General features: G+C 37.2%; 1 pseudogene; it reads left to right on the top strand.

Moving 5' to 3' along the window:
• The first annotated feature begins 11,467 nt into the window (after nt 1-11,467).
• LOC137220755 (large ribosomal subunit protein eL39-like) lies at nt 11,468-11,623 on the top strand (annotated as a pseudogene).
• Nucleotides 11,624-12,283: the final 660 nt, after the last annotated feature.

A 12,283-nucleotide genomic window follows, 5' to 3' on the forward strand; every position in this document is an offset into this window, starting at 1 on the left:
AATGAAAATAAATATGGAAACACAAGCTTTAAATGATACATTAAACAAGATGGACTTAATTGATATTTATAGGGAATTCCATCCAAAAAACTCAGTATAGACTTTCTTCTCAAGTGCTCATGGAACATTCTCCAGGAGGGATCATATTTTGGGTCACAGATCAAGCCTTGGTAAATTTAATAAAATTGAAATCGTATCAAGTATCTTTCCCGACCACAATGCTGTGAGACTAGATATCAATTACAGGTAAAAATCTGTAAAAAATACAAACACATGGACGCTAAACAATATACTACTTAATAACCAAGAGATCACTGAAGAAATCAAAGAGGAAATCAAAAAATACCTAGAAACAAATGACAATGAAAACACGATAACCCAAAACCTATGGGATGCAGCAAAAGCAGTTTTAAGAGGGAAGTTTATAGCAATACAATCCTACCTCAAGAAACAAGAAACATCTCAAATAAACAACCTAAACTTACACCTAAAGCAATTAGAGAAAGAAGAACAAAAAACCCCAAAGTTAGCAAAAGGAAAGAAATCATAAAGATCAGACCAGAAATAAATGAAAAAGAAATGAAGGAAACAATAGCAAAGATCAATAAAACTAAAAGCTGGTTCTTTGAGAAGGTAAACAAAATTGATAAACCATTAGCCAGACTCATGAAGAAAAAAAGGGAGAACACTCAAATCAATAGAATTAGAAATGAAACAGGAGAAGTAACAACTGACACTGCAGAAATACAGAGGAACATGAGAGATTACTACAAGCAACTGTATGCCAATAAAATGGAAAACCTGGAAGAAATGGATGAATTCCTAGAAAAGACAACCTTCTGAGACTGAACCAAGAAGAAATAGAAAATATAAACAGACCAATCACAAGCACTGAAATTCAAACTGTGATTAAAAATCTTCCAACAAACAAAAGCCCAGCACCAGATGGCTTCACAGGCAAATTCTAGCAAACATTTAGAGAAGAGCTAACACGTATCCTTCTCAAACTCTTCCAAAATATAACAGAGGGAGGAACACTCCCAAACTCATTCTACGAGGCCACCATCACCCTGATACCAAAACCAGACCAAGATGTCACAAAAAAAGAAAACTATAGGCCAATATCACTGATGAACATAGATGCAAAAATCCTCAACAAAACTACTGGCAAACAGAATCCAACAGCACATTCAAAGGATCATACACCATGATCAAGTGGGGTTTATCCCAGGAACACAAGGATTCTTTAATATATGCAAATCAATCAATGTGATACACCATATTAACAAACTGAAGGATAAAAACCATATGATCATCTCAATAGATGCAGAAAATGGGTTTGACAAAATTCAACACCGATTTATGATAAAAACCCTCCAGAAAGTAGTCACAAAGGGAACTTACCTCACCATAAAAAAGGTCATATATAACAAACCCACAGCCAACATCGTTCTCAGTGGTGAAAAACTGAAACCATTTCCACTAAGATCAGGAACAAGACAAGGTTGCCCACTCTCACCACTATTATTCAACATAGTTTTGGAAGTTTTAGCCACAGCAATCAGAGAAGAAAAAGAAATAAAAGAAATCCAAATCAGAAAAGAAGAAGTAAAACTGCCACTGTTTGCAGATGACATGATATTATGCATAGAGCATCCTGAAGATGCTACCAGAAAACTACTAGAGCTAATCAATGAATATGGTAAAGTAGCAGGATACAAAATTAATGCACAGAAATCTCTTGCATTCTTATACACTAATGATGAAAAATCTGAAAGAGAAATTAAGAAAACACTACCATTTACCACTGCAACAAAAAGAATAAAATACCTAGGAATAAACCTACCTCAGGAGACAAAAGACCTGTATGCAGAAAACTATAAGACACTGATGAAAGAAATTAAAGATGATACAAACAGATGGAGAGATATACCATGTTCTTGGATTAGAAGAAACTACATTGTGAAAATGACTACACTACCCAAAGCAATCTACAGATTCAATGCAATCCCTATCAAACTACCAATGGCATTTTTCACAGAACTAGAACTAAAAATTCACAATTTGTATGGAAACACAAAAGATCCCGAATAGCCAAAGCAATCTTGAGAAAGAAAAACAGAGCTGGAGGCATCAGGCTCGCTGACTTCAGAGTATACTACAAAGCTACAGTAATCAAGACAGTATGGTACTGGCACAAAAAGAGAAATATAGATCAATGGAACAGGATAGAAAGCCCAGAGATAAACCCACGAACATATGGTCACCTTATTTTTGATAAAGGAGGCAACGATATACCATGGAGAAAAGACAGCCTCTTCAATAACTGGTGCTGGGAAAACTGGACAGCTATATGTAAAAGAATGAAATTAGAACACTCCCTAAAGCACACACAAAAATAAACTCAAAATGGATTAAAGACCTAAGTGTAAGGCCAGACACTATAAAACTCTTAGAGGAAAACATAGGCAGAACACTCTATGACATAAATCACAGCAAGATCCTTTTTAACCCACCTCCTAGAGAAATGGAAATAAAAACAAAAATAAACAAATGGGACCTAATTAAACTTAAAAGCTTTTGCACAGCAAAGGAAACCATGAACAAGACAAAAAGACAACCTCAGAATGGGAGAAAATATTTGCAAACGAAGCAACTGACAAAGGATTAATCTCCAAAATTCACAAGCAGCTCATGCAGCTCAATATCAAAAAACAAACAACCCAATCCAAAAAATGGGCAGACCTAAATAGACATTTCTCCAAAGAAGATACAGATTGCCAACAAACACATGAAAGGATGCTCAACATCACTAACCATTAGAGAAATGCAAATCAAAAGTACAATGAGGTATCACCTCACACCAGTCAGAATGGCCATCATCAAAAAATCTACAAACAATAAATGGTGGAGAGGGTGTGGAGAAAAGGGACCCTCTTGCACTGTTGGTGGGAATGTAAATTGATACAACTATGGAGAACAATAAGGAGGTTCCTTAAAAAATGAAAAATAGAACTACCATATGACCCAGCAATCCCACTACTGGGCATATACCCTGAGAAAACCATAATTCAAAAAGAGTCATGTACCACAACGTTCATTGCAGCTCTATTTACAATAGCCAGGACATGGAAGGAACCTAAGTGTCCATCGACAGATGAATGGATAAAGAAGAAATGGCACACATATACAATGGAATATTACTCAGCCATAAAAAGAAACGAAACTGAGTTATTTGTAGTGAGGTAGATGGACCTAGAGTCTGTCACACAGAGTGAAGTAAGTCAGAAAGAGAAAAACAAATACTTTATGTTTACACATATATATGGAATCTAAAAAAAAAAATGGTGCTTAAGAACTTGGGGCAGGACAGGAATAAAGATGCAGTCGTAGAGAATGGACTTGAGGACACGGGAATGGGGAAGGGTAAGCTGGGACGGAGTGAGAGAGTGGCATGGACATATATACACTACCAAATGTAAAATACATAGCTAGTGGGAAGCAGCCACATAGCACAGGGAGATCAGCTCGGTGCTTTGTGACCACCTTGAGGGGTGGGTTAGGGAGGGTGGGAGGGAGACGGAAGAGGGAGGAGATATGGCGACATACGTATATGTATAGCTGATTCACTTTGTTATAAAGCAGAAACTAACACATCATTTTAAAGCAATTATACTCCAATAAAGATGTTAAAAATAAAAGTAAAATGCAAGCCCATAAAAAAAATTTCCATGTATCCATTTAATCACATATCTCCTAGCTCCCAAAAAATAAATAAATAAAGTAAAATATAAATAGTGGAAAGAAATATTAAGGAGCTCTAACATGAAACAAATATAGGAAGAAAGAGAAAGAAACGGCATGCCAAGAACTGTACTGTTTAGGAAGTGGGCAATTTAATTTCTTCTGGAGAGTAAATCTCCAGCATGAATTAATTTGCTTCATGCTGAGTCCTGCTGGTTTTTCTTCTTTCCTCAATCACTGTTTATTTCACAAAATCAGCACTCACCTATCTTCTATGATTATTTCATTTCAGGAGGATTTTCTGACAAAGCAGTTAGCACAGCTAAACTCAGCTCTGCATGTAATGTGTAAACACATTGTGATGGCCTGCCTAGGTGTGGAGATTACTTATTTCATCCTGGAGTCAACACTGTTTTGATGCTCTACTTCCCCTCAAGTGACATCTCTCAGAGACATTCCTGAATCTACTTCCCACAGTGTGCATCTTTCATTGACATTTACCAAATGCATACGTTCTGATACAAAATCAGGAAAGACCTATGTATTCTTCTTTCTAAAGGAGAAGTGGGTCATGGAACATAGGTGATGAAACTAGTAAATAATACACAAAATGGCATTTAAAGATGAAAACTGGCATTGATTTCTTTGTTACTAACCTCTGTGTGGATGTCTAAACTCTTCTGAGTTCTCATTTTATGCACATGAGTCAGTATAATAGCAAGGTTTATTAGGATTCAATGCTGTGACATTAAAAAAAACAAGGCTGGTATCTCAATGGATTTCTTTTGGCAGAATATTTAAATAAAGATTATTTGAAATATGGTACAAACATTTAGAAATAAACAGCTAAAGATCCTCTTAGTGTCACACAGTTTGTTTTTCACTTTGCCTCAAAGACAAGCATGACGCATATAGCCTTTTCCTTTTATCTTTATTTCAGCTTCTTTACTGCTTCTGATTAGTGACCTCAATTGAGACTCATTGCTCATTGCAAAGGCTGCTAATGGACTGTTTGAGCCTGAATTTGTCAGGATGGAATATTCCTTCTTCGCAGACTGAAGGCCAGGGTTTTTCCATCCCCAGTCCCTTCTACCCAGAGTTCTAGATAATGATTGTCAGGTTATTCAAACTGATAATTGTGTTTTTCCACCTTTTAAAATAAACTTCCCCTTTACCATGTTCTTTGTAATGATATCTGTAGTCTTTATATTCAATAGGAAGCTGTTGGGCTGCCTCAGTTTGAGCCAAGGCATTTTCTTATCGAAACCCATCACAGGAGAGAGGACCATGAAACCACAGATTCATATAGATCTTCACAGTGAACCCTGACCATAAGATAACCTCTCAGATTATTATCCTATTGTGATTACATCTATATTTTTCACTTGCATGCTTTGTCACTTTAGAGACATGAAAATGCTGTTCATTGTTGCTAGGAGATAGGTGACTATGGCAACAGTGTGGGACAGAGCCAGATGGAGTGCCTAATGCATAGTCGTCGGGTTACGCTCTTTTTTGATCTCTAAATGACTCCATGGAAGTCCTGAGCAACAAAGCCCCAAATCACTGCCTCTTCAGCTTGTTTCAAAAGATATGCCACATGGTTTCTCCTCGCAGGTTGGCTCTCCCCATTTAACAAGTATCTTTTTTGTGGTTAACTATACACCACAAGGTGGTCTGAAAAAGGAAAAAAGCTGGATAACAAGGGGGATTATCACTATTTAACTGTGTTTTCATACTGTTACTAATTTAGTTCAGATCTAGGGCCATATGCTTCCCCTCATCATTCCACTGAACTCCTAGAGACTTTCGTAGAAGTTCCATGCAAAGAGTGAGGGCAACATATGGCTCTAATAGTGGTTTGTTCATTCCTCAAAGATTTATGGGTGTTTTCAAGTCATTAATCATTATCGTTAAGACACCCTTCAATGTCTTCAGAGAGGAGTACTTTCACTGATCTGAAGGAGACTCACCACACAGCCATATCAAGTATGAAAAATAATGTTTCTTTTTCCTTTAAAAACTTGGAAAGAAGAGAACAATATTGACTTGTTTCTCTTACAATCGAGTGAGAAGGCAACAAATTATAGTCATAAATGGTCATAGTGATATAGCTTTTAGTCTAAAAATAATTTGCTTATTGAACCAAGGAAGTCTTAATCTATTTACTCAACATTTTTCATCATGTCACTCCTCCTCAAAAAACTATGATTCCCTATTACCCACTACATCAAACCCAAATCCTGGTCCTCCTCCATCTGTGCCCCACGAATTCATCTAGCGTAATTTATTCTCCAATATAAATCTTTCCTCTCATCAGATCAGAGGAATTATTTCATTATCTCTCCCCTCCCACTTCCACACTCACTACTTTTCACACAGATTATTTCTATTTCTATTTCTGTATCTTTGCTGTTGCCACTTCCTAAAATGCCTCCTCCATCTTGAATGCTCATTTTGGTTCAAATATTTATCAGGTACCTACTTTGTGCCTGGCCCCAGGCTAGACGCTAGTATCTAAAGAAAAGCAAAATGAGAGTTCCACATTAACCAATGAGGGCAACAGATCCATAAAATTAACAACGGACATCATTTCTGAAGTGTTCACTACACACAGGACTCATTGAGACACTATTCCTTATTTAATGCTCAGAATTATAATGTTGTTATTATCATTTCTAGCTTACAGATGAAAGATTTACTCAACTGGTGAAGGGTAAATGATTTGCCCTAAGTCAGAGAGTCAGTTAGCAGTAAAACTGGGTGTAGATCCCAGGTCTGTCTCATTTTTAAAATGGTATTTATATTACTGTTTTGACACAATGAGATACTTTCAATAATGTAAATGTGTATCTTTTGAGGACAGGAACCACTAGAGGAGAGAATGACCAGCTCCATTTGGGAGGGTCAGAAAAGAATTCCTAGGGTTTAGAAAGGGGTTAACTTGTAAATAAGGAGTTTGACAGTGAATATAGTAGGGAAAGGACATTTTTGGAAAAGGCTGAACTTCGAATTTTAAGTCCTTTTCAGCTTCTTTTAATTTCAGTCCTCTCAGTTCACCCGTTTCCCTGTTCTAAAGTGCAACTCAATGCCTACCTCTTCCATAATGTTGTCTATCTGCACATTAACCCTTGCTCATCTCATTCTTCTCTAAACTCTGATGGCACTTCTTTTCCATCAGCCCCTTTAGGTCTTGATTTAGGTACTGCCTTGTGCTGCTCCTCAGTTAGCTGGACCATATAGATGTTGAGGGCAGGAGCCACACCTTTTATCTATTCAGTATCTTCCAAAAACCTAGAGCTGTGTCAGGAACATCATAGGTGATCTGCACATACCCCTTATTGGCAGTAAGTCTTCACATCTGTATCATGTTTATACTTTGTAAATTCTTTCATTTATGCAGTCTTTTTGATCCTTATAATACCCAGTGAAGTATGCTGGCTTGCTGCTTACAATCCCCATTTTGCAGAGTAAAGGAAACTACAATTCGGAGTAGTTCATTGCAAAACCCAGAATTACGCTGGTGATAAATAAATGATACATCCAGGAAAAGAATCTAAGTGCTTTCTCCACTATCCAATTCTTAATTCAGAGAATTATTGATAGATGGATCAAGTTCCATGTTTTAGCAGATGTACCGAGTCTCATGTCCATGCTGTCACTACTAAACCTATCATATAATTTTCTGTCTTCACATAAGTATCCAACCAATCTCAGAGAGACCTGCAAAATATTTCACTTCAACCATTCAACCATTTGAGAATTGAACCAAGGGCAAAAAAGGGATTTTGAAAATGTGCATAAAGTAGCATGGTGTCTACTCTTGTCCACATCAGATTCCTGAAAGAACGAGCTTAACAAGCCTCAGACTGACTGTAAACAGCTGGTGGGTATTTCCCAGCCATCTGCTGACTTCCTTCTCCAGTTGAGAACCATTGAGAAAGTCACTAACATGGTTGTGACTGGGATGAATTGTCCTGCTCATTAATCAAAGACTGTGGAAAAATAACCAAATTTGACTCTCCCTGCTGAAGGCTGAACACACTGTCAACAACCAGAGGCAGGGTACAACATAGGATAAAATGTCTTCCCGGGCTTCCCCGGTGGCGCAGTGGTTGAGAGTCCGCCTGCCAATGCAGGGGACACGGGTTCGTGCCCCGATCCGGGAAGATCTCACATGCTGCAGAGCGGCTGGGCCCGTGAGCTATGGCCGCTTAGCCTGCGCGTCCGGAGCCTGTGCTCCGCAACGTGAGAGGCCCACGTACCGCAAAAAAAAAAAATGTCTTCTCTACGTTTTGCTTTCCCTAAAATGGAAAGACCTTCAGCCAGTGGCCCCAGGAATATACACTTTGAGCACATATCCCGAATGAAGGTAGGAGCCCAAAGTAAGCCCTTTATAGGACCTCTTTGGCAGAACACTGTTTTATCTCACTGGAAGTCAAACCTGACATTTTCTTGCCATTTTCAACTCATGAGCCTGCAAGTAAACATGTCATAAAGCATTCACTGAGTCTCAGAGGGCTTCTTGGATCGTCCCTCTGTCCTGCTCTTCTGCCTCCAGACCCAAAGATATTTCTCCAACACTGACCACTGGAACAGAACTCAAAGGAGGTGTGTGAGTCCCACTCACCAGTGGTTCTGTTTAGAACCTTGAAGCTAGCTGCTCCGAAGTGTGTCTGCATTTAACACTACCCCTCCTTTCCCCATCCCTTTCTCTTTATTAAAATTTTTATTGGAGTATAGTTGATTTACAATGCAATGTTGTGTTAGTTTCTGCTCTACAGCAAGTGAACCAGTTATACGTATACATATATCCACTCTTTTTTAGATTCTTTTCCCATATAGGTTGTTACAAAGTATTGAGTAGAGTTCCCTGTGCTATATGGTAGGTCCTTATTAGTTATCTATTTTATGTATAGTAGTGTGTGTAAGTTCATCCCAAGCTCCTGATTTATCCCTCCCTCCTCCCACCTCCCCGGTAACCATAAATTTGTTTTCTACATCTGTGACTCTATTTCTGTTTTGTAAATAAGTTCATTTGTACTTTTTTTTTAGATTCCACATATAAGTGATAACATATGATATTTGTCTTTGTCTGACTTACTTCACTTAGTATGATAATCTCTAAGTCTATCTGTGTGGCTGCAAATGGCATTATTTCATTCTTTTTTATGGCTGAGTAGTATTGCATTGTATATATGTACCACATCTTCTTTATCCATTCATCTGTCAGTGGACATTTAGGTTGCTTCCATGTCTTGGCTATTGTAAATAGTGCTGCAATGAACACTGGGGCGCAAGTATCCTTTTGCATTATGGTTTTCTCTGGATATATGCCCAGGAGGGGGACTGCTGGGTCATATGGTAGTTCTATTTTTAGTTTTTTAAGGAACCTCTATACTGTTCTCCATAGTAGTTGTACCAATTTACATTCCCACCAACAGTGTAGGAGGATTCCCTTTTCTCCACACCCTCTCTCTACAGCATTTATTGTTTGTAGACTTTTTGATGATGGCCATTCTGACCAGTGTGAGGTGAAACTTCATTGTAGTTTTGATTTGCATTTCTCTGATAATTAGTGATGTTGAGCATCTTTTCATGTGCTTTTTGGCCATCTGTATACCTTCTTTGGAGAAATGTCTATTTAGGTCTTCTGCCCATTTTTTGATTGGATTGTTTGTTTTTTTGACATAGAGTTGCATGAGCTGTTTGTATATTTTGAAGATTAATCCCTTGTTGGTTGCTTTGTTTGCAAATATTTTCTCCAATTCTGTGGGTTGTCTTTTTGTTTTGTTTATGGTTTCCTTTGCTGTGCAGAAGCTTTTGAGTTTAATTAGGTCCCATTTGTTTATTTTTGTTTTTATTTTCATTACTCTAGGAGGTGGATCAAAAGAGATATTGCTACGATTAATGTCAAAGAGTATTCTGCCTATGCTTTCCTCTAAGAGTTTTATAGTATCTGGCCTTACATTAGATCTCTGATCCATTTTGAGTTTATTTTTGTGTATGGTGTTAGTGTTCTAATTTCATTTTTTTACATGTAGCTGTCCCGTTTTCCCAATCCACATTCCTTTCCTTACTTCTGTCACGTTATTCTGCACAAGCTGTTCTCCCCAACCCAGTATATGGCTTTAAGAGAAGGGATTTGTCATTTCGTTTATTTCTCCACAGCCCCCTCTCCAAAACATTGGCACCCTGCTTTACATGTAATATATGATCAGTAAACAGGAGGTAAATTATATTTACTAAACTAAGGCACCAAATTCAGTTGACAGGGAAAAAATAGTAAAAATTTTAAAAGTATGGAAAATAATTCAATTTTACTAGTAAGCCAACAAAAAAGTTATATATTATTTTCACCTATATACTTGGCAGAGATCATTTTAATTTTTTCTTCTTTTTAAAAAAATTTATTTTATATTTTGTAATGATACTTTTCAGTGGTTCATGCAAGAGTACCATGCTCCAGGGCTGCAAGAGTCATTTTGTAAGTAAATCGCCAGAAGTTATTCAATCCTGATCAAATTCTTAATGACATGCTGTTCTCTGCTTCATGATCAGATACCCACCCCAGGGATCTGGCTTCTTATCACTGACTTTGTCACAACAGCTTTCCAAGTTTCCCCTGTTCCTATCTCTGTTGATCCTGGTGATGATTTCTTTCTCTCTGTTGGATCTCTCAGCCATCCAGTCCACAAAAACTGCACCACAGCAAAAGAGGGTTTAGAGCCGACTTTGTACACAGCCTGCTCCCTCCTCATTTTGTACACAGCCTGCTCCCTCCCCTACTGGCCATTGAGGCCATCGAAGTGCCCTCCACATTTTTAAGGTGACTATATACTGATGAATTAATCTTGACTTTCTTCTACTGTGCTAAGTAAAAAATAACTCACATAAAATATTTTTAATGTTGTTAAAATGCCAGATCCTTGTTTTCTCAGTAAATGTATCCCAGTTTGGGTGTGGAAGGGGCAGATTCAGAGAGGGCTTCAAAATCCTTTTAACCTATCTGTACACACAAGTTATTGGCAAAAAAGCATTAACTTGCCTCATAGCACTTCAATTAGTTCTCAAGTATGCCTTTCTTATACTGCCTTCTTTACACATTTTTTCCATGAATAATATATTATTTTCTTCCTTGAAAGGATGTGGCAGTAAGAAATGAGATGAAAGGAGCATACACAGTATGCATCCATGTTACCTTGGAAATTATTGAACATGCTTCTCCCCGAGTTCCCTTTCCTTTGAGTTTCAAGCTGTTATAAACATTACTTTCTATAGACTAATAAAGATTCTCTTTAAAGTGACCTGGGCACTTCCAAATCAGTCAAAGTCTATTTTTTTAAAGATAGCCAGAATGTTTTGTCATTACGTTTTAAAATACATTTTTATGAAACCATCTTTTATAGTACCATGTATCAATTTTATAAATTACATCGTCAGAGCCTCAATTTTTTTATGCCAAATTGGGAATATAAATAGTACATAAATGAGCCCTTAGAAAACCCAAGCACCACATTATGTACCTTTTTCAACTTATTTCCCCACCACCATCATATGCAAGGACAGATTAAGCCCCGAGTAATTCCTATAGTCTTTTATTTTCCTATCCAATCTCTGGTCATGATAATTACAAGCAGAAAGGATTACTCAAGGACAGGTAACCAGAGGGGATCTTTTCTCTTGTCTGCCATCCTATGTGCAGTTGAATTTCCTCCTCAGCATGTCTTCTCACAACACTTTCAGGATCAAGTGATTCCTGGCCAAGAAACAAAAGCAAAATCGTCCCATTCCCCCATGGATTCAAATGAAAACTGGTAATACAATCAGGTACAACTCCAAGAGAAGACACTGGAGAAGAACCAAGCTGGGTCTATAAGGAGCCTCACATATGAAGTGGCACACACTTATGCTATTAAGGTCAATTGTGTCTTACCGTATCAGGACATCACTACTGTCTGGAACAGCTGTCTGTGTTTGATGGGAGAAATGGAATGGCTCTCTTCTCTTTTCTTGATCTTTCCTCACCACTGCTCACTGTGTAGCTCAGTAATGAATATGTGAAACCTAAAAAAAAAAAAAAAAAAAAGTACAGGTAACCAGAGGGAAAATAGTAAAAGCAAAGAGCCTATATTATCTTCATATTAGATAGAATAAGAGTTAAAATACACTTTTTATTGCTTTTGTAGATTAATATTTCCAATTCAAAAGTTAATTAATAATTCAATCTAAAGCATACACCTAAAAAACCCACATTTTTAAGTTAGCAAGCTTTATTGTTATTATTTACATTGATTTAATGTAAACTTAAAAAGTTTGGAAAAATAATCACACTTAATATTTTAAATTTTTTGGAAAGCAATAAACAAAATGGGCTTCCTTGCACAAAAATGCAGCTTCAAATTGGCCTTGGATCATATACATGACTTTAGTAATAGATTCTGTTTACCACCTAATTCTTTTCTTTATTTCTCAAAAAAATGTAAAAGTGGGTAGATTCATTCAGTAAAGCATTAAAACACATTCTCAAGTGAATCTA

This window comes from Pseudorca crassidens, chromosome 3 (genome assembly GCF_039906515.1).
Source record: "Pseudorca crassidens isolate mPseCra1 chromosome 3, mPseCra1.hap1, whole genome shotgun sequence".
Classification (NCBI taxonomy): Eukaryota; Metazoa; Chordata; class Mammalia; order Artiodactyla; family Delphinidae; genus Pseudorca; species Pseudorca crassidens.